The sequence below is a fragment of the Narcine bancroftii genome, chromosome 3, assembly GCF_036971445.1.
Source record: "Narcine bancroftii isolate sNarBan1 chromosome 3, sNarBan1.hap1, whole genome shotgun sequence".
NCBI classification, from domain to species: domain Eukaryota; kingdom Metazoa; phylum Chordata; class Chondrichthyes; order Torpediniformes; family Narcinidae; genus Narcine; species Narcine bancroftii.
Window position 1 is genome coordinate 275,223,256 of NC_091471.1, and position 24,297 is coordinate 275,247,552.

General features: G+C 42.2%; 1 long non-coding RNA gene across 4 annotated transcripts in view; it reads right to left on the bottom strand.

Annotated features, from left to right (window-relative positions):
• Positions 1-24,297, bottom strand: part of LOC138758798 (uncharacterized) — an 83,968-nt gene that overhangs the window by 31,821 nt on the left and 27,850 nt on the right. Inside the window, exons 1-4 of one of the 4 annotated variants that reach the window (XR_011354473.1) lie at positions 19,925-19,987; positions 19,695-19,815; positions 9,810-9,931; positions 8,608-8,713 (exon numbers count right to left, since the gene is read on the bottom strand). This is a non-coding gene — a long non-coding RNA (uncharacterized lncRNA). Of the gene's footprint in view, positions 1-8,607; positions 8,714-9,809; positions 9,932-19,694; positions 19,816-19,924; positions 19,988-24,297 lie in introns of those variants that run through there. The other 3 variants (XR_011354471.1, XR_011354474.1, XR_011354472.1) reach the window with 3 other exon arrangements.

The following is a 24,297-nucleotide window of genomic DNA, read 5'->3' on the forward strand; positions in this document are numbered from 1 at the left end:
ACTGACCTAAAATTTTTTTGCAGCTGATTTTCGTTTGCACTCGGCATCTGATGCCTCTCGTGTCAGTGTCCAGCAATAGTCGACCAGCATTGATGGATTCCAGTTGTCCTGGTGCAGCTTTTCAATGGCTGCAATGTCCTGGTGAAACCTTTTACTGTGTTCGTCACTGACTGCACCAGGATCAGCAGGGAAGAAGTCCCAAGTGTGAATGCATAAAATGAATTTTTAATGACATGTTGTACTTCATGATTTTGAATGCTTGACAGGAAATCTCAAAAATAGGTTATATCTAAGAAAACACTATGTAATAGTAAAATTTTAAGGTATTTTTTGTGATCAGCAGCTTAAAATCTATAAAATAAACCCAGAAGTGTTCAGGAAGCAAAATCTTCATGTCCAGTGTTATCGTGTGAGTTTGCTGTGTTTCCTGAATGAGACAGCACATATACTTCAAATTAACTTCATTGGCTGCGAAGTTCTTCATGAAAGAGATACAAGAAGGTGCTATATAAATGCAAGTCTTTATTTAATGCTATTGTTAAAGCCAGTTAGAAAATTTCAATTAAAATGATAACAAGAAAATATTCTGATTACAACCCATTTCAGAAACTGAAGGGCCAGATCTGATGGTTCACAAACTGCAGTGAATCAAAGAATGTGATAAGATCTTGATCAGTTATTCTGTAAATTGTTTGCACTTTTACAAGTAAGAATTACTCAACGGGAAATGATGTCAAATGTTGGTTGCTTTTAGTTATGTGAGCTGCCATGGCAACATTACAATTTCCTCCCGGGAACAGTTTCTTCAGTTCATTCAGTATTTTAGCTCTCGGATTATTATTGCAAAGCTATGTTTGTATAGAAAACATGGCAACGGCACCTTTAAGGGCATATGAACCTAATCCCGCAGGAAATGTTTGCACAGGTTTAATTTTCCTATAGAAGTATTGACAGAACTCTACAAAGCAAATTCCGTAGAGAGGCTTAGTTATCTCTGTTTCCTCCAGAAAACTCTTTTGTAAATTATATAAACAGAATCATGTGATCAGCAGCTTTCCTGAGAGGACGATATCTCACTGTTGCATAACATCCCCCTTTTTTTTAAAGGATGCAGAATATACATTTTATTTTTTAAGCATGGTGATCCTGCCTGAAAAAATAGAAGGATCCTTTCTGTGACCTTACAGTGTGGTGAGTGGTTTCAATATCAGAATCAGAATTTATTTAATTTTTTATTTTTAAATTTTAATTTAGACACAGCACAGTAACAGGCCCTTTCAGCCCACAAACCAAATATACCCAATTAACCTACACTCCCGGTACATTTTCAAGGGTGGGAGGAAACCAGAGCTCCCAGGCAAAACCCATGCAGATAGGAGAGAAAATACAAACTCCTTACAGACCGCACATGATTTGAGCCCTGGTCCCAAACGCTGGTGCTATTACATCGTTGTGCTAACCGCCACATTAACTGTGCCACACCAAATAACAAATTTCATGACGTTATTGTAATGAACATGTCATGAAATTCGTTATTTTGTGGCAGCATCACAGATACAAATTGCTATAAATTACATTTTAAAAAATAGTGCAAAAGAAGAGAAAGTGAAGTCGTGTCTGGGGTTCATTGTCCATTCAGGAATCTGATGGTGATGGGGAAGAAGCTGTTTCTGTACTGTTGGGTGTTCGTCTTCAGGGTCCTGTACCTCCTTCCTGATGGTAGTAGTGAGAAGAGGGCATGGCCTTGGTGGTGAGGGTCCTTGAGGATAGAGGCTGCTTTCTTGAGACAGCACCTCTTGTAAATGTCCTTAATGGAGTGGAGACATGTCCATGATGTCGCTGACCGAGTTCGTAACTCTCTGTCATTATTTCCTATCCTGCGCATTGGCACCTCTATGCCAGACAGTGATCCAACCAGTCAGAATGCTCTCCTCGGAACACTTGTTAAAATTTGCAAGAGGAGCTCAGGTCTGTACAAATTGTATTTAACTTTGTTAAGTTTTTCTCTCCTCAGTCCCTTGCCCATAACCAAGAGAGCACAATGAGAAGTAATCAGTGAGCAGTCTGACAAATTGTTCTGGATAAAAATCTTTCTTCAACTCCATAGGAGTGATGGACTCAAAGAATGTCTGCGTTCATAGAACTTTCCCCAAATGCTGGTCAGCAGAGATGTTGGGTTGAAGTACAAATCTATCAGAATGATGAAGGAGTGGGGCATTGATTATGGTCAAGCAGTTCGATAAACCCGCCCCCCCTGTTGAGGGGAGGGGGGGTGACTAACATCTAATGCTTTCAGTGCATTTGGCATTTCACTGGGGATGGTGCCTTTCAATGTGGGGTAGAAACATTTCATCCTATCAGATGAAATCAGGGGAAGCACCCATTAAGAGTACAGAACACACAGTACCTATATGTTACCTGAAGGGCAGCAATCTGAAAGTTTGCTGGCAAATAAATTGAATAAAATATACTATCGTTTGCTGATCATAGCAACCTCAGTGTTATCGCCAATATTGTTTCTCCTATGATTGCAAATAAGTTCATTCCACCTCCTCTCCCATGCAGAAGACAGGCCGTCTCAGCCTACAAGCACATGCCACCCAATTACACCCCAACAGACCTACAACTCTGATACGTTTGGAAAACGTGGAAGGAAACCAAAGCATTCTGAAAAAACCTACACAGACACAGGGAGAAGTACAAACTCCTTACAGATAGTGACAGATTTGAACCCTGGTCCCGGCTGTTGGCGCTGTAACAGCATTGCGCTAACATCTATGCTAACTGTGCCACAAAACACCTTGAAATAACTTGGAGCACAAGGCTATTCATTCACTGCCAAATGCATATTACAATGAAGTGCATGCATGCATTATGCAAGAAAAAAATTAAGCCTATTAGGAAAAATGGGAGCGGAATTTCTTCACAGGACTTCGCTCTGATGGGAAAACTGGTCAGAGGAAGATCCGATTATGAGCTGCCATTTTAGTAAAATGGGATTATCATTGTAAGGGATGATATGGACAGGAGGGATAGAATGGACACAGTTAACATTTAACATTTCACACAGGCACTAGTCACAGCCCAGCGACAATTCAATACATTGGAAGAACTGAGGGAAGGCTTGTCACAATCTGTCCCAGAATTTGCAAAGGCACTGATTTTGTAAGCGAGAACCATTCTGGCTGCTCAAGGGAAAGCAGCTTTTTGAAGCAGCTCGTGTGGCCAGCCATTTTTGTGGAATTCAGAGCAAAGCATACTCTGCAAATTACTAGGCCTTTTCAGTGGACTGACCTATTCCAGGAGGGTCTTTGAGAAGCAAAGTGCTTCATTTTGATTGTGACTAACAGTAAAAGTCACTTGCCAGAGTCTTGGAAGCTTCATGGAAGCCACCCAGTTCGAGTCTTGCCCTCAAAAGGGCCAGGAGTGTTATGACCATATCTCGTGTGGATGGACATCTCTTCAAAGGCAACGCAAGGAGAATTCGTGGATCTGTTGCAGCCACAACTCCAGTCTTCACATCAGTTCAACATCAATTCTGGGCATCAAATTTCAAAAGCCAACGCTTCAACTCTGAATTTAAAAGTCTGAACTTTGAAGTAACTTTCTAGATTTTGGCCTGGACTGTAATGGTTTAGGTATATCACACACACACACACACACACACACACCTGGGCATAGATGGAGATAGATTTAGCGTTTATGATAGTTTAAAGGTTAAGACTATAGTTAAAATTAGTGTTTTAAAATTAAACACGTCTGGTTCATTGCCTATTGCTGCTCGTCATGTGCGGTTCATAACAGTCCTAATAAACAGGAGGATTGGCTGGAGGAGAATGACAGATATATTGATTAAATAGTGCACACTCTCCCAGTTCTTACGTATTGATAAGATGGAAAGTTCACCAAGGTGAAGATCAAGAAACAGCAAATACTTTGTAAGACATTACTGGACTTGTTTATTTTTCAAAAGTGTAATAATGAGATCCCCACTTGCAAGCATTACCTTGTAATTTTTGAAGATATTCAAAGATTTTGGAATTACTGCAGTTATTCCCTCAGGACAAGGTGGCTACGGGTTCATTGTTTGAGAAGAGTAATCGAGGGAAGAAAATTTAGCCCTATTAAATAATGTAAACTGTTCGAGGCTGGCATTTGTAAATGGCATTCCTCGTGGGTTTCCACCCTCACTGAGAAATCGGGTGGGACCCTCATGTGATTCATTTTGCAAAGGCTGAGCAGCAAACATAAAAACATCAAAAGTAGAAGTAGGTCCATTCATCCCTTCGAGCCTGTGTGACTATTCAATCCAATCTTGGCCAATCCTCTCAATCAGTACTGTTTTCCTCCCTTCCTTGAATTATCCTTAATTCTGTTTGTGCCTAGAAATGTCCACAGGTACTCCCCAACTTGCGACCCATGCAACTTGCCTCCATCCACATGTACGACCAAAAATTTGTTAAAAAATATAAAGAAAAATATAAAATCTACGTGTATTATGTGGTATTTGACAAACTATAACAGGAATACAGCCAAAATGTGCATACTTACCTTGTTTGTCAACGTCCCAGGGTCTGTAGACTGGTGCAGCCATTTTGATTCCTGGGTGCAGCCATTTTGATTCCTGTGTGCATGTACGAGTCTTCAGTTGGCGTATGAGCAGTTTGTGCATTGGAGTTCGGATGGTGCAGGCACAAGAATTAAAGCTGTGAATTAAATATCGTTACGGCACTTAATTCTCACGCATGTGTCAAATGAACTCCAATGCACAAACCCACCGCACATGCGCCAAACAATAACTTGCGCAAGCGCACAGGAATCAAGGTAGCTGCACCCAGCCTACACACCCTGGCATACTGACTAACAAGGTAAGTTGACACATTTTAGCTCTTACATGCCATATACTCCTGTTACAGTTTGTCAAATACAACATCAAGTTCACTGCAAACTAACAAGTCACCTAAAGATTTATTGATGCTTCTTTACATGGTGGTGGTGGGCCAGGCAATGGAGACCTAAACTTTCCCAGAATCTTCTATGACATAAGACGATACTTAAATAAAGATAAGGATCCATTAATGCCATCCTCTTATTGACCCATTTCTCTGTTAAACACAGATTACAAAATGCAGACCAAAGCCCTGGCAAGTAGATTGGTGAAACATTTGCCAAAGCTAATAAATAAGAACCAAGTGGGTTTTGTACAGAAAAGACAGGTGGAAAATAACATTGGCAGATTGTTGAGTATTATGCATCTGGCACAAAACCGGAATGAGAGGCGCTTAGCTGTGGCCCTGGATGCAGAAAAGGCATTTGATGGGTTGGAGGGGGATTCTATTCAAAGTGCTGGGAAAATTGGGTCTCGGGCCAACTTTTATAAATTGGATAAAGGCACTTTACCATGCACCCAAGGCTAAAGTTGTAACCAATGGACAAATTTCCCAGCCTTCCCACTGATAAGATAAAGTACACAGGGGTATCCACCATCTCCAGCTCTATTTGTACTAGCCATGGAACCACTCTAGAGGACTATGGGGAGATCTCCAGGCATGAGATTATTTGGGATAAAAGCAAAATCATGACTCTTTCAAAGGGGAATTACAGTCCACATCAAGAAAATAGTCAACTAAAGTGGCCGCAAAATGGGATCAAATATCTAGGAGTTAGAATAGATAACAACTTGAATAATTTATACAAGTTAAATTACTTCCCCTTGCTTGGGAAAATCGAAAATTTAAATAGATGGATGTCCCTGCTCATAACATTAGTGGGCAGAGTTAACTGCATCAAGATGAATGTGTTGCCGAGGCTCCAATACCTCCTCCAGTCACTGCTCATGACACTGCCCTGGAGATTATTCAAAAATTTATTTTCAGGAGTAAGGGGATTAGTATAGAATGGAAAGGTAGCCAGTGTCCCTGGAAAAATTGGCCTGGGATTATAGTCTGGGTGAACTGCGAATGCCAGACTTTAAAAAATACTATTGGGCAGCCCAGTCGAGATACATCGCCTCACTCTATGAGGGGGGAGGTGTACCATCATGGGCACAAATTGACCTCCATGTGATAGGCGAGCAGGTAGCAGAGGACTTTATTTATAAATGGGACGCTGAATTGCTATCAGAAAAAAAAAGGTTGCCCCCATTTTAAAATAAATAATCCTCATTTGGAACAAAATTAACTAATATGTAGGAACCAAAGTGGGGCTGTCTCCAAAAATACTCCTGTCACCAAATAAATTAATATCATTGAGGGTGGGTAACAAGGTTTTGGACACCTTGCATCGAAATGACGTAGAGGACTCTTACGAGCAATGGTGGCCAATGATATTTGAACAATTTAGGAATAAGTATGATTTATCATATGTTTCACTGCTACCTTCAGATAGATATTTTCTACAGGACAATTAGGTCTAACTATATTCATACCAGTGTGCAGTGATATAGAGACCATGATTTGAAGGGGGATCACACAGAAGCTCATTTTGGCAATGTATTTTTTGCTCCAAACAGAAGGACCTAAACCTGGCCTTAACAAATCAAGGCAGAGGTGGGAGTTGAACTTAGGAATAACCATTGATGAATGGTGCTGGTCCAATCTGTGATAGACCAGCATGTCTGCAATCATCAATGCAAAGTGGAGGCTGGTACAATTTTCTACACCAGCTGTACCTGACACTGCAAAAATGGAATAGATCTAAACCTGAATTATCAGACCAATGTTTTAGATGTGGTATTGCAACCTGGACATGTGACAAGGTGAGATCCTTTTGGGTGGAACTGGGCCAAGCCTTGGAAAAAAATCATAGGCAAAAAATTACCACAGGACCCAGAGTTGTTCCTGTTGGGAAACGTAATGGAATTAAGGCTTACAATGAAGCTGTCCAAATTTCAAATCCAATTTGTCATGGTTGCATTGGTGGAGGCCAGGAAGTGCATGGCAGTTGCCTGGAAATCCTCACCTGAGCATTTAACAGTGGAAAACAGAAATGTAGACCTGTGTTCACCTGGAGAAACCTAAGGAAACAATACACCACTTTTTTGAAGGTCTGGCACCCCTAATTAAACTACTTAGGGGCACAACTGTAGTGTGCACTGCCGTGCCTCACTGCCCTACCCTACCCTCCTAATCCACCCCTCAATTGGGAGCAGAAGAGGTCCAACCCATTCTAACCAAGAAAAGCCATGGTGGGGGCGGGGGGGGGGGGGTAGGGAAAGGCAGCCTATGCACTGACTGCTGTGACGCGACAAACCTACAACCCTCTCCCCCCAAATATAAGTTTCATACCTTTGGAGTAGGTGTTCTGGTTACTGTAACTGTAATTAATTTGGTGTTACGTGTTCAATGTTTGGGGGAGGGGGGAGAAGGGGATAAAAAGAACTCAAACTCTATGAAAAGATTATATGAAATTAATGAATGAAATGTAAATAATGTTGATAACGATATTAATGATATTGACAATTGTTGGAGTTAGTGGAAAAGATATAAATAAAATATTCAAAAAAAGATGTGATTGCACTGGAGAGGGTGCAGAGATTTACCAGAATGTTCAGCCGGTTGCAAGCCATAGTAACTCCATTCCCCCTTCACACACCAATCTCTCCATCCTCACCCTCCTCTAAAGAACAGCAGTGCATACTCCACCTGGGAGATCAACAACCCGTTGGCATGAACATTAATTCTCCACATTCAGATAATACACTCTCTCTCTGTTCATATTCTCTCTCCTTCTGATCTACCCAGGTCTACCTTCACCCCTTTAACCAAACCAAATCCCCATCCCCTTGTTACACAATTTAATTCCCCTCCTCATGTGGTTACATTTACCAATGACCCAAACACTCAAGAGTTCCCTAACCTTGGCCCCATCTGTTCCCACCTGACCACCATTCCTCCCTTACCTGGCTCCACTTATTGGCTTCCTTTTGCACCAGATTCCACCATTTCTTGCCCTTGGTGGTCTCTACCCATCACCTCCCAGACTCTGGTGCATTCTCTACTCTCCCCTCCCCCCAGCACTATCTGCCCATCATCTCTTCCTCACATGGATCCCCATTGCTTGCCAGCTCCTCACCACTGGCTATCTCCCCTTTACATGCTCCATGCTGATGCAATATCTTAATCTGAAATGTCAGCCAACACTTTGTCTCTTCCACTGGTGCCTGACACACTGTTTTTGTTCCCAATTCCCAACATGTGAAGTCTGTTTTACCAGAATGTTGTGTGGGATGGAATGTTTCATAAGAACATAAGAAATTGAACCAGGTCACGATCCATCGAGCCAGCTTCACATTCAATGTGATAATGGCTGATCTGTTTTATTTATAAAGAGAGACTGGGTTATCTGAGTTTGTTTTCTCTTGGAGCAGGAGGCTGAGGGATATTTGATAGAGGTGTCTAAAATTATGAGGGGCAGGTATTAGGACACAGTTGTTCATAACCAGAGAGAAAGGGCTGTAAAGTTTAGAGGTGATCTAAACAATGGTTCAAATGTGGAATGTACTGCCTAAAAAATTTGGTGAGGAAGATTTAAGAATTATCTGGATAAGCATTTGAATCACCAAGGCATGAAAGGTTACTGTAAAAACTCAATGTTAGAGAAACTGACCTGGAGAACAGTCTTCTTCATATAGCAAAGATAAAGATATATAACCAACATTTTGGGCTTGAGTGCTTCATCAAGGCATGAGCAAAATGTAGGCGGTGTCTGCACCCTGTGAACAAAGAGATACAAAGAACTGTTAAATCTAAACACATACTTAAAAATATTAGTTCTTCCCTCCCAGGATTAGTGAGCAATGATCTTGAGGGGTAATTGTGAACGATTGTCCTCTCCATGCAGTGAATTACCCTCAGCTTTAGTGTCCCTAAAATCCCATTGTCTAAGGGCATACATTGGAGATTAAATCCAAGATAATTCGGGTGCCTCCACACATTTTGCTCATACCTTGAAGGGCTCAAGCCAGGAACATTGGTTATGTACCTATGCTGTATAAAGAACAATGTTTAACCTGCTGAGTTTCTCAAGCTTTGTGTTTTTACTTTAATCAGTGTCTGCAGACTTTTTCATTGTTCTCATAGAAGGTTACTGATCAATTCCTTGTAAGCGAGATAAATACAAATAAACACTTGACAGTCACATGGAATAGTTTATATGCTACATGACGTAATGAAAACATGATAAAGGTAATTCACGTAACCAACATCTCTTCAAAAAGACAAGAGCTTTGATCTGCGTTACTCTCCTTGGTTCGTGATCTAGAAAGGTAGTCTGCACCTCCACATTGCTCTAATTCCCCTCCAGCTGAAACATATTTCTTTTTCTCTCTCTACCTTCACTCACCTCAGCCTGGTTCTTGCTCAGGAAATGAATAGACTTCCAGGATTCTTGCTCCTGCACTGACTAATGGTTCCTGCCGGGCATGGTGTTAGAAAATGAGGGCAGTGTATCAGGTACCACAAGGATCCTTCCTTGATTTAAATCTCTCTCTAGGCTCACACACAATGAAATGGATATGCTCAGCTGAGTCCATACACATAATTGACCAACAGCAGTGCTCTTCCTATTTCTGTGGGATAGTCAAGGAAGAACTATCCAGAAGTTCAAAGTCACTGCAACCAGCAAATGTGGTACCATGAATTAAACTCTGTTAACTTAGAAAGTGTCCTGAAAAAACATTCCTGGCTGTTAAAAGAATAAGTAACAAACTCAGACTAAAAAAATGAAAGCCAAGAACACATTAACAGCTGCGTCCCCATTAAATGGTTAGGGATAGACCTGTTCAAACTGACCCCTTGCTTGGGAGATACCTGCTCTCTGTATGAGGTTGAGGTTGAAGTTGAGATGAGAAGGAAGGCTGGAGGCCTGTGATGAGTGGTGTGCCTCAGGATTGGTGCTGGTTCCATTGTTGTTTGTCATCTATATCAACAACCTGGATGAAAATATGGTAAATTGTATCAGCAAGTTTGCAGATGACACCAAGATCAGAGATATAGAGGATGGTGAGGAAGGCTTTTGAAGCTTGCAGCAGGATCTGGAAAATTGGGCTGTAAAATGGTCACCTAACTACAAGAAAGGTACCAATAAAATTGTTTAGCCTCCCAGTCAGGGTTACGTGAAGCCATGGATTGCAGATGGTGAATCGTTTTTATAAGCAGATTCTACAAATTGGAATTTATGGTTGTAAAACTACAAATGCTGGGCAGATGGATTTGCTGATCAATGGCCAGGGCTACCCGTCCAGTATGGACACTTGCAACTGAAGAAGACAACGGGAAACCACTTCAATATTTTTCGCTTGTATAATCATGAACTCAACATCGACTACAGTCTCAGCTCAAAGATGGAGTCTTCACCAAAGGAGAACAGGGAGGCAACAACTATAATTCAGAGAGTCAGAGATCGTGACAGATGGAGAGACGAGATCGTCCAGGCGAACAGAAAGGCACCTGAATGTATGATCAATAAGATTAAGAGTGCAGAGGAGATTTACAAGGATGTTGCAGAAACTTGAAGAGTTATTTCTCTGGTAGGTTGAACCGCTGTAGTACTTTAGATAAATAATTCCATTCTACCCTGTCAATGGCTTTCTCTGCGTCAAAAGCAACCGCCACTGTTGGAGTCTTCTTTCCTTGTACCGCATGGATTAAGTTAATGAACTTGGAGATATTGTCCATTGTTTGTCTTTTCTTAATAAATCCAGTTTCGTCAAGTTTTACTATTTTTGGTACACAGACAGCCAATCTGTTTGCTCATAGTTTTGCTATTATCTGATTCCACCTGCATTGAATTCGCCCATCGTTATTGAATGAAGATCTACCGGGACCAATGCCTGAAGAGGGCGCACAAAATCAGAGAACCAGTGCGGATTCGAAAGGCTGACATGGCCTGTTTCCGCTCCGTAAATGGTTATATGTTCACTTTTGAAAAAAAGAAACCAGACTGCATCTTTAAACTTAAACATACAGTGCAATAACAGGCCTTTTCAGCCCACAAGCCCGTGCCTCCCAACTTCACTGAATTGGCCTACAACCCCCAGTACATTTTGAACAGCACCAGGTTCTATCCCGGGTCACTGGCACTGCAACAGCATTGTGTTAACTGCTACACTAACCATGCCACCCCGAAATATCCGAATGTGGGATTAGAACATTGCCACACAGCTTGAAATAACTCCCTCAGTGGATGCAACAACTGATTAAATTAGGAGCATTATCTTTACTAAGGGAGCATGGAAATCTCTTCCAGCTCTGTAGTCACTAGGTCTCAAATTCCTGGGAAGCCACAGAAACTCTGCAAAGGTCAATTTGTGGGGAAAAAAAAATAAGTTCCACAAATAGCTCCGTGGAGTCATAAATGTTTTGAAAATACTACAGTGCTAAAATTTTGCAAGTCCCATCAACAGGCCCGTGTCTTCCCTGTGCTGGGGTCCGTGGGTCTACCACCAACCCTGGCTGTCTGATTGGTTCTTGACCGAGGATGCAGACCACACAGTGGAAACTGGGCTGTCTCCAATATATCTTTCCACTTTCCTGGATCTGTGCCTGGTTTGAACCTCTCCACCAGTTTCCATGTAGATTTGGCAGTCTGGTTTAGGACATGAAAAGACACAAATTGTGCTACATCGGTGGAACTCAGACTTGAGGAGGCTGGGTCTGGAGTCTACTGCGGGCAGCTTTAAACTGGTCATTTGATAAAATCAAATGGGTGGCATTACTACTGATAATTCTTCTCTTTTTTTAATGCTCTTTTGCTTGTCCTGTAAAATTGCATAATTGTGGTTTTAAATATCATTTTAAGGATACAGCATAGTAGAAGGGACCCTCCACTCCATGAAACCTGAGCCTCCCAATTACACTCAATTAACCTACCAACCCTATTTTGGAGGGTGGGAAGAAACCAGAGCACCTGGGGTAAACTCACCCAGGTCACATGGAGAATGTACAAACTTAATGCACGCAGTGCTGGATTCGAACCCAAGTTACTGGCGCTGGAATAGAGTTGCACTAACATTACGCACTGTGCCTCCCCAATTTGGCATTGAACATTTAGAGTCACGGATCTATTGCCCACATCACCTGTCCTTAAATGCATAGTTAGGTGGAATATCCAACATTTATTCTATTTTCAAAGACCCTTAATTTAGCAATTCTTCTAGTTACATTATTAGTTTATCTAAGGTTAGTGTTCAGCTAGCATGTGTCCATTGGTGGAAATGGTCAGTCAATGTTTTGGGTCATGACTAAAATAAAAATAAAATAAATACGTAGACTGTTGAAATGACATAATCTAGGAAAGCAATGCAGGAGTTGTGGTCCATGTTAAAATTGTCGCGTGCCCCTCTGAAAATTCTTTTGGTGAATTTTGATGGAAGTGACAGGGCTGAACACATTGAAACTCTTGGTGGAGCATTTAAAGATAGAAATAGGAGCAGGAATAGACCACTTGGCCCATTAAATCTGCTCTGCTATTCAATAAAATCCCGGCTGATCTGATGACAGGCTTATCTCCAGCTACCTGCCTTTTCCCCATATCCCTTAATTCCCCTTCTATACAAAAATCTATCCAATCTTGTCTTAAATATGTTTACTGAAGTTACATTCCATACATTCACCACTCTCTGGGAAATGCAGTTACTCCTCATCTCCATCCTAAAATCTACTACCCTGAATCTTGAGGTTCTGCTCCCTAGTTCTCGTCTAACCAACCTACCACTATTTTATCTTTTCCTTTCATAATTCCATGTTTCCATAAGATCCCCTCCCATTCTTCTATGGAATTCAGACTCTCTGCATTGTTTGGCCCTTTTGCTGCTCAGTACCTTAGAGTTAACCATCATCAGTTGAACACATTGGAACAGAGGTTACCAGAAAGGTTCAGCTTCTAATTCTGCTTCTTAGTCGACTATAATTCAGACCAGCTAACATCAGACAAGGCCACAACCTAAATCCAGGCTCTCTTTTGAACAGGTCAGGGAGGTATGGAATTACATTTGGTACTAATCCTGGGAAACGCTTGAACAGATATTTGGCTTTGCACATGTTGAATAGAGTGGAATATCTTTCTCGGACTTTACAGTTGTTAAATTGGGCTAAGTTTATGTGGAATAGTGTGTCTATAATTGGCAGGATGGCAGATGCACTGGAGCCAGCTGGAAACAGCTTTACACAAAAAAATACCTTCTACAAATGTCTTCCAATAAGCATACATGGAATTGCCAGCCATCATAATTCATTTGGTGCCAATCAGCATGAAGCTTGAAGACATTTCCAATGTTTGCTTGAACTCTGTGTTTCACTTGAGCTGCTGTCTCTGCGGTATTTTTCCAATCATCCTGTGCTTTTTTTGACTTCAGTAATCTTTTTGTTGGCCCTAATAATGAAACTTTCCTCTCATTTCTTCTTCCTTCCTCTGAAGCCTCTACTAGCTGGGTTGACGTGGTATGAGGATACACAAGGGAGTGGTTCCATTTCACCAACTCTTTCTGGGCCGAGCCTGCTTAATTTCTACCTGACTTTTTTTTTATTTCATGGTTTTACCCATCTTATAAAATTAAACATTCAACCCATCAGCTTTTAGTCCCCTCTCAAACGCAAGGGTATTTTATGTGCAATATGCAAAAATGCTGGGAAAACTCAGCAGGTCACACAGCATTTATAAGAAGCAAAGGGAAACCCAACATTTGAGGCTTAAGCCCTTTGTCAAGGTGAATAAAAACAGGCAGATACCTGAATTAAAAAGGTAGGGGGGGGGAGAGGAGGGGATGGGGAGAGAGGGGAAAAGAGCAGTAAGAGGAGCACAGATAGGCAAGAGGTCACAGGTGAATAAGATGAGAATTGATAAGAGAGGGAGCAGCTCTCTGGATGGAGAAGGAAGATAAGAAAGTGGGTGGGGAGCTGGTCGAAAGGAAACAGGGATAAGGAAAGAGACTCGGGGAGGGGTTTAACAGAAAATAGAGAAGTTGATGTTAATACCATCCAGTTGGAGAGTGTCCAGGCAGAATATGAGGTGATGTTCCTCTAATTTGTGGGTAGTCTCTGCTTGGCTGTGCACGAGGCCATGGAATAGACATGCCAGTATGGGAATGGGTGTGGAATTAAAATGGATGGGCCTAAATACTAAACTAAGAAAATATTGTTTCATTTGCTTCTCTTAATTGTTACATATCCTTCAAAAAGATGTAGGATTTTGATTCATTTTTATATTAAATCTCATCAAGAGATTATGGTTCTCCTCTGCAACCTTTCGTTATCTCTTGCGGAAAATTTTAATTACATAAAGAGATAGAATGTTTACTGGCAATAATCCTGTGAATCAATACAACAATAGCCTCTTTACTGCTTCTGCAACTGATTTCATGATATTTTTGTTGATATTTAATCTTTTGAGAACAACAGACCCATGCACCAAAATTACGACCAGGCTCTTGATAAATAAATTTCAAATGTCAGTATAAAAAAGACAAAAATCTTCCTCCTGATAGGATCCAGGGCTTCCTGGTAATCAGCAACAGATCACTTGCCGATAACATGGATAAACAGCATCTAAACTGGGAGGTTCCACTTCCTGTGTGGAGCAATGGCTTGCCTCCATTTCCAATTCACAATGCTCCCGGTTTTCCTTTGACCTTTCAGAATATGGAATGCTACAATGTGATCTCCAGACCCAATTTCCTCATGACAAGAGTCACACTGGAAGCAGAGGCTGCCAGGTTTCCTCCTTGACATCATAAAGGAACTACCTTTTGTGTGTGTGATCTCACAATCAATGGCTTGCTCTGGGAGAAGGAAACAATTAATGACACTTAAATAGATAGCACAGGCGAGACAACAACTAAATTCCCAGAGGGAAACCTTTGTCTCACAAAATAAGCTCCATTTGAGCAAACTCTGGGCAAAAAAAAAATCAGGCATAGAGAACCTTGGATTTAATTAACAGGACTGGGGCAGGGCTCCAATCCTGTGCTGTAAGGAGTTTGTATGTTCTCCACATGTCTGCGTAGGTTTTCTCCCGGGGTTCTGGTTTCCTCCTACCGTTCAAGATGTACTGAGGGTGTAGGTAATTGGGGATAGATTGATCAGCAGACTCGTGGGCCAAAACGGCCTGTTAATGTGCTGTATGTCTAAATAAAAATAAAAACACAATGCTGGAGAAACTCAGCAGGTTAAAGAGTGCACATTATACAGCAAAGATAAAGATATATAACCAATATTTTGAGTCCTTCATCAAGGTATGAGCAAAATGTAGGTGGAGAGGGGATGAGCATGACGAAGGGATCATGTTGCAGGTGACTGAAGTTACAGACGATAATGTGGTGGAGCCTTTATCAACAAGCAAAATGTTGCCAGGTACCTGACTGAAAAATCTTGGATTTAATTTCCTGAGGCAATGGGATTTTCGGGACATTAAAAGGCAGAGGATAGTTCACTGCATGCAGAGGGGCAATCACCGCTCAAGATCACCGCTCACTAATCCTGAGAGGGAAGACTGGCATGCCTGCCATAGTTAAATATGCTTTACTTTTGAGAATGTGCTTAGATTTAACAGTTCTTGGTATCTCTTTGTTCACAGGACGACACCGCCCACAGTAGAAGGTTCACAGATGCTGGAGAAACTCAGCAAGTCACACAGCATCCTTTATGTAGCAAAGATAAAGATAAGTAACCAATGTTTCAGCCTGAGCCCTTCTTCAAGGTCTGGGCAAAAAGCAGGCAAACGCCTTAATAAAATTGGAGGGGGGGGGTAGGGGCAAGGGGAGGTACACAGGCCCACAGGCAAGAGCATAGTTGGATATGGGTGGGAGGGCACATGAGAAAAGAGCTGAGAAGTGATAGGAGGAGGAGGGAAAAGCTTTCTGAATGGAGAAGGAAAGGGTTGAAGAGCTGGAGAAAAGGAGACAGAGAGATGGGGAGGGAATCGGAGTGCCCTGACAGAAACCAAAGAACCCGATGTTAATGCCATCTGGTTGAGGGTGCCCAGAAGGAATATTAGATGTTGCTCCTCCAATTTACAGGTGGCCTTAGTTTGGCGATGCATGAGGGCATGGATAGACATTTTGGCACAGGAGTGGGGTGAGGAATTGAAATGGCTGGCCACTGGGAGATCCCCGCCCTTGCTGTAGACACAGCAAAGGTGCTCAGCAAAGCAAACCCAATCTGTGTCCAGTATCTCCAATGCAGAGAAGGCCACAACAGGAGAACAGGATGCAGTAGATGACCCCCCCCCCCTCCTACCATGCAGATTCACAAGCGTTGCTTCACGCAGAGAGGTTACAGCACAGACAGAAATTATTTGGCCCATCTAATTCATCCTAGCCCAATGCAAGGGTGATCCCACTCACCCACCTTTCCAAAGAGCCCTGCAAGTTCTTTCCCTTCCTGCTCCCTCTTGGCATTACAATGAATGCTAGGCCCTAACCACTTGTCAGGTAAAAGGATTTCCTAATGAAGGGCCCAAATACAAAATGTTAGTTACTGTATCTTTTACTTCCTACGGATGCTGTGTGACCAACTGAGTTTCTCCAGTGCATTTGTATTGTACTTGGCTCCAGCTTCTGAAGATTTTCTTGTTCACCAAGATTTTCCTCAAGTCATTTTTTTGTTTCTTTGTCATCAGCTTTGATCTTTTATAGGAGTTAACTTTATATTGCTTTGTGATCCAGACATTGCATTGATAATTTTAGACCCTGGTTAAAGTGGAAAGAAGATTCGACTGGGCCAAACACCTGAATTACTCTTTACTCACTTCTGTAAGAAATAAAATTAGGCAACATTTTTGCATGGCAGTTAGCACAACACTACACAGTGCACTCGACCTGGATTTGAATCCGGTGCGGTCTGTGAGTTTGTACGTTCTCCTTGTGACTTTCTTCCAGGTGCTCCGGTTTCATTCCATGTTCCAAAAACAGGTGGGATTGATCGGTTAATTGGTCATGGAGGGGGGGGGGGGGGGTAATTGAAAAGCACCAGCTCGTGGGCCAGAAGGGCCTGTTATCATGCTGTATCAAAGAATAGATATGGTCCATCCATTCCTGTTAGATTCCCATCACCCAAACTAGGTCAAAACAAAACAAATGACATTTCTATAGCTCCTTTCTGGTCTCAGGCCATCTTAATTGCTGTGGAACATTGAAGTGGGCAGTGCTGTGGTGACAAACATTTCCCATATCAGCAACATTATCGAGCTGAGTGATATTCGTTGAAGGATAACATCTGTCCTCCAAAATTTTTTTTTAATGATACCAGTTAATTCAGGGATATCTTATTACTGAGTTACTGCAGAATGATTTCATGCAAATGTTTATCATGAGTAAGGAAAGAAACAAAACTCAGGCCAAAATCCCACAGAAAGTAGGCCTCCTGCCCAAGGTGGCAACCAAACGGATCTTGGGCTAATTCTAAAGTAAGGGATGAGTCCCTCCTGATCACCTTAACACAACAGGTAGTTCACAGGGATATGAGAGGGTGGCATTGAGCAACATAGAGGGTGAGTCAAGAAAAGCAAATTGAAATGGAAACAGTTCATTTTGGTCTTCCTATTAAAACATACAGCGTGGCCAGACTGACACAGGCTGGCCTTGTACAGACTGGTAACTTACGAATAAAATTTATAGCAACTCACCATAGAAAATTGTAAACATATTGAATCCGAAGTTACTGCAAAAGCTATTGTTAATGATTTTAGAAACAATTTTAAAATATAAGATCTTAATAAAAAATTCATGCGACACTTTATATCGAATTATATAGACCCTGGATATTCAGTTTAACGAAACTTCTTTTGATTATACAGTAAAACCCCTGGTATCCAGCACCTAGGAAGAATGGTAGATGCCGGATAAGTGGATTTTCTGATTGCTTAAGATTGCATGCTGCGTGATTGGTGAAAGAACAGCAAGGCGTGCCAATTTTAAACATCTGTAATTTTTACATATTTATTTTCCTTTTATTCCCGGTTGCTTGAACAGGGGTTTTACTGTATATTGATCTAATAAAGCAGTTAAATTCATCTAAATGTTACTAAAACGAACTTATTTTAGGACTTAACCCTGATTAAGCCTGATGACCACCCCGTATGCATACACACACATCTAATGTCAAGCTTGCTCAGAGCCAGAACTGCCGATGGATGCAATTGTGGCTTTTTGCACACAGCTGTTTTTCCTTTGTTGGTTCAGGAAGCCCATCAGTACTTTTGAGAGTCATTATTACAAAGATCAAGTTCAGCCATGTGCATTACACACAGATCGCTGAGTAAAGCTCCGGGAAGGAAAGAGATCAGAGTGGAAGTAGTGATCAAGGCCATTCTTTATTATCCAAATTTAGACAGAGGCGTTAAAGTTATTACAGTATTTCCTCACTCCATATCCTTGCAGGATTTGGCACCTGATTATTTTCCACAAAAAGTCACAATCAACATTTATTGCCTAAAAGTGAGCTATGTTTTTTTTTAATGGGGTGTTAAATTCTGATGCCATAGAAACATAGAACACTACTGCACAGAAACAAACCTTCGGCCCATCTAGTCAGTGCCAAACAATCTGTCCACCTACTACCATCGACCTACACCCAGACCATAACTCCTCCCAACTACGCACCTATCCAATGTTTCTTAAAATGTTGAAACTGAACTCCCATCCACCACTTCGGCTGGTGGCTCATTCCACATTCTCCCCACTGTCAGTGAAGAATGGCCATTTGCTTCCTGCATTAAAGAGCCAAACGTGGTCAGAAATATATTCAAAACAATGTTAGCTAGTTTAAACCCAGAAACATCCATTACAAAAGGTCCTGTGGCCATTTGCATTCTGTACTTTTTCTTTCCCAGAGCTTTAATCAGTTCACTGTGTGCAATGCACGTGACTGAACTTGATGGCACACAAAAGTCCTGATGGGCACCCTAAACCAACAAGGGAAAAATAGCAGTGTGCAGTTGAATGTAGATGTTACTGAGCTGCTAGCAGGAGCCCAAGGAAACTACATATATCTATATAAATTATATTTTTTCATATATACATGCATATATATAATATAATATATGTGTGTGTGTGTGTGTGTGCATATATATAAATGCTTTTTGCAATGTGGATTGTGGAGGGTCATGTGTCCTCTGTCTGGAACCTAGTTGGAAGTCACATCAACTGCCAATCAAGGTTGAACTCCACCCACCTACTAATGCACACATGACCATTGGCCCTTTAATCACCTAATGATTACCTGGCCTGGACTCTCCAGCTTACTGTACCATAAAATCCATCACATACAGTAGCTCTTTGGTCCTGAGAGGAACCCTGCTCCACTCCAGGTCGTGAACTGTGGACAACACTGGAGGAGTCATTAGTAAGGTATACACTAATACAGAGATTGGGGCTGTTAGATAGCACTGGAGTCATGCACATTTGACAAGGAAAGACGGGTAGGGTATTGTAATCTTTGGTTGTTATAAGTCTGTACACAGTTGCTAGTATTGGTAGTGTTAGGTCTGATGTGACTGATTATTCTGTGTTGTATAATTGAGAATATTTATTTCTTATTTAGACATACAGCACGGTAACAGGTCATTTGGGCCCATGAGTCCATGCCATCCAATTTACACCCAGTTAACCTACATCCCTGGTACATTTCAAGTGGTGGAAGGAAACTGGAGCCTTCAGGGAAAACCCATACAAACACGGGGAGAACATACAAACTCCTTACAGTCAGTGAGAGTTTCGAACCCCGGTTCCTGTTGCAATCCCCTTTCGTTTGTTTTAATAAAGATCCTTCCTGTTTTCAGTCTGTGTCCAACTCCCACGTGCTTGTTTGTGCATGCGTGACACTAGATAAACAAATATAAACTGCTTAAATTATAGGATATCAAAATTTTGTCATTTGAGCAAACTGAAAATGGAAGCATTATATTAATTCAATCCAGAAGCACTTATTACCCATTCCATCTTTAACTTGCCACAGTCCTGATGAAAAGTCTCTCTCCATGGACTGCCTGATCCGCAGAAAGTTTTAAAAATGAACTGCTGTTATTAGTTTCCCTTTGAGAAGTACGTGATGTTAGTTTTACACTTAGAGCCATTTCCCTCTGTCAATAGAAAGTGTTGATGTTTTGCCTTGTCGATAACAAACAACTTTTCTTTGGCTCCTACATCATCTTTCCTTAAACTGCAAAAATTGCTTAATTTATTTTTAGTCCTAATTGTTAGATACTAACAATTTTTAGTCCTAATTGTTTGTCTCAGCATTCAGGTGCTCAGTTACTCTATGATTGATAACAGTCCACAAATATGAATGTAACCTCTGCAGAAATAAACAGCTAGCAAAATGAGAACAGTCGCCCATATAAATGAAAAACAACTTGCCTACAGATGCTATATTATGAGCTCTCGTTTTCGTGAAATGGGATTATCACTGTAAGGGATAATATAGACAGGAGGGGCTGAATGGACACAGTTAACATTTCACACAGGCACAACGCAAGTCACAACCCAGCGACAATTCAATACATTGGAAGAACTGAGGGAAGGCTTGTCACAGTCTGTCCCAGAATTTGATACATTTGCAGACACTGATTTTGTAAACGAGAACCATTCTGAGGGCTAGAGGGAAAGCAGGCAGCTTTTTTCCATTTTTGTGAAATTCAGAGCAAAGCATACTCTGTGAATGACTGGGGCTTTTCAGTTGATTGAACAGTGCCAGGAGGGTCGTTTTGGGAAGCAAAGTGCTTAATTTTAATTGTGACTAACAGTGGAAGTCACTTGGAGAGACTGCTTCATTTAAAGTGTGACTAGCAGTGAATTTACTTGGAAAGATCGGGGCCAGGGTCTTGGAAGTTTTGTGGAGGCTGTGCAGTTCGAGTCTTGCCGACAAAAGGTCCATGAGTGTTATGGCCACAGCTTGTGTTTGGATGGACATTTCTTCAAAGGAAACGCAAGGAGAATTCGTGAATCTGTAGCAGCCGCAGCTCGACATTTAATTGTGGGCATCAAATTTCAAAGGCCAACACTTCCACACTGAATTTAAAAGACTGAACTTTGAAGTAACTTTCTAGATTTTGGCCTGGACTGTAATGGTTTGGGTATCGCACGCACGCACGCACGCACGCACGCACGCACGCACGCACGCACGCACGCACGCACGCACGCACGCACGCACGCACGCACGCACGCACGCACGCACGCACGCACGCACGCACGCACGCACGCACGCACGCACGCACGCACGCACGCACGCACGCACGCACGCACGCACGCACGCACACCTGCACATAGTTGGGTATAGATTTAGTCTTAAGATGTGTTTTAAAATTAAACACTATCTTTCATTGACTATTGCTGCTCGTTACGCGTGGTTCATAAAAGCTAAAATTGAAAAATGCTGGATGTACACAGAAGGCCATGCAGCATCTGCAGAGGAGCAACATAATTAACATGAGTCAATGAGCATGTAGCATGAAAAAAGATGGAGAATCAACATGGGTGGTTGATAGTTGACATGAATCAATGGGCAAAAAGGCCTATTTCTGTGTAGTATCAGTATTGAATGACTGGTCTATTACAGATTGAATAGGTTGAAGTTGTTTCTTTGGAGAAAGGAGTGGAGTAGAGTTTGAAAAGAAGTGCATAAAATTATGAGAAACCAAATTAACAGGAAGAATCAGTTTTCCTTTGAAGAGATTGCAATATCCAGGAGGGATCAATTTAAGGTAATTGTTTAAAGGTTGAGAGGAAGGTAAAGTAAGACAATTTTTCATCCAAGGTGTGGTGAGTGTGTGAAACTCACTGTACAAATATTTAGTAGGACAGCAAGAAAAACAAAAATGCCGGAAACATTCTGATAGAAATACACAAGAATGAGAGAGCCTTAGTTCAGGTAGTTATTCAAAATATTTTTCCATTGTTGGGAGCATCAAAAATGGGAGTATAGGTTTAAGGTGAGAGGGAGAGGGGGAATCTGTGGCATTAGCTTTTTTTTTTTTGCAGAGGTTGTGGCAGATATCTGGAATATGCTGCCAGAGGAGGTGGTGGAATCAAATAGATTTACAAAGAGGCATTTAGACAGATGTGTAAGTGAGCACAGCTTGGAAAGGTACTGTCATAATGCAGGCAAATTACGGTAAATTGGAAGAAACATCAACATGAAGGGCATGTTACAATTCAAAAAGGCTGAAGATCCTTCATTGAAACTGATGTGATATCATTTATAGCACAATAAACTGGGAAATGTAAAGTGCACTTCTGCTACATAAAGAACGTTGAACGACTTGCCAAGTTTCTCCAGCATATTCATGTGCACTGGAAAAAACATCAATCTAACCTGAAATGATAACTCAATTCCAATAATCCCAGAAAGACTTGGATACCTTGATGATGGTTTTGGATAGGGGTTCCCATCCTTTTTGTTTCTCTGTACCCCTTGGGCATTTTTATAGGTTCCCGTGTACCCCTAAAAATTGACATTGGCTTGGCTTCGCGGACGAAGATTTATGGAGGGGGTAAATGTCCACGTCAGCTGCAGGCTCGTTTGTGGCTGACAAGTCCGATGCGGGACAGGCAGACACGGTTGCAGCGGTTGCAGGGGAAAATTGGTTGGTTGGGGTTGGGTGTTGGGTTTTTCCTCCTTTGCCTTTTGTCAGTGAGGTGGGCTCTGCGGTCTTCTTCAAAGGAGGTTGCAGCCCGCTGAACTGTGAGGCGCCAAGATGCACAGTTTGAGGCGAGATCAGCCCACTGGCGGTGGTCAATGTGGCAGGCACCAAGAGATTTCTTTAGGCAGTCCTTGTACCTTTTCTTTGGTGCACCTCTGTCATGGTGGTCAGTGGAGAGCTCGCCATATAACACGATCTTGGGAAGGCGATGGTCCTCCATTCTGGAGACGTGACCCACCCAGCGCAGCTGGATCTTCAGCAGCGTGGACTCGATGCTGTCGACCTCTGCCATCTCGAGTACTTCGACGTTAGGGATGAAAGCGCTCCAATGAATGTTGAGGATGGAGCGGAGACAACACTGGTAGAAGCATTCTAGGAGCCGTAGGTGATGCCGGTAGAGGACCCATGATTCGGAGCCGAACAGGAGTGTGGGTATGACAACGGCTCTGTATACGCTTATCTTTGTGAGGTTTTTCAGTTGGTTGTTTCTCCAGACTCTTTTGTGTAGTCTTCCAAAGGCGCTATTTGCCTTGGCGAGTCTGTTGTCTATCTCGTTGTCGATCCTTGCATCTGATGAAATGGTGCAGCCGAGATAGGTAAACTGGTTGACCGTTTTGAGTTTTGTGTGCCCGATGGAGATGTGGGGGGTCTGGTAGTCATGGTGGGGAGCTGGCTGATGGAGGACCTGTTTTCTTCAGGCTGACTTCCAGGCCAAACATTTTGGCAGTTTCCGCAAAACAGGACGTCAAGCGCTGAAGAGCTGGCTCTGAATGGGCAACTAAAGCAGCATCGTCTGCAAAGAGTAGATAAAAACAAAACACGACACTGTGCAATCTGACTGCAGATTACAACACCATGTATTGTACAGAGGTGGTTATTCTGTCAGACTCAATGTACGCCCTGAAAAGTGCAAATGTACCACTGGGGGTACATGTACCCCAGGTTGGGAACCCCTGGTTTAGGATATATTGCTGAATTTAGCTGTAATGTTCTGTGTATCAAATAACCTCTTCACCATCACTCTTTGGTCAAAGCCATATTTGATGGTATATAGGACCCATTTTTTTCTCCCCAAAAAATTGGCTCAAAAATATCTCCCGGTCTTATGTGCAAAGTTGAATTTGAGCAGGTCGCCGGCTATTTGCCCAGCTTCAAGAAGACTGTGGAGGTGCTGCGGCTGTTCAGGAAGTAGACCTGCAGCTTCACAGGCCACCTTCTCTTGGGAGCCACCACCGCTGCTCAGTTCCCTAGTGAGAAAGTCGACCTCAGCAGCCACACCTCCCCCCCCACCAGCGCAAGACCGTGCTTTCTCGAACTGCCGCTCACTTCTCCCAGTGAGAAGGCCGACCACAGCTGCCCTGCCCAGCAACGCAAGACTGTGCTTTCTAGAGTCACCACCGCCGCTCATTTCTCCCAGTGAGAAGGCTGACACAGCAACCCCTGGCCAGCAGTGCAAGAGGTGTAGGAGGAACCCATTCGCCAACTTACCAGTAGGTACACTAAAAAAAAATTTAATACTCCCTGCTGAAATTGGGAGGGGGTGTCTAATATGCCCGTGGGCCTCGTATGCCATCAAATACAGTAGTTTGTGTCCTGCACTTGGCTGGGTATGCAACAGTAAAGGAGAATATTGTGAGATAAATACATGTTTGACAGCAACTTTGT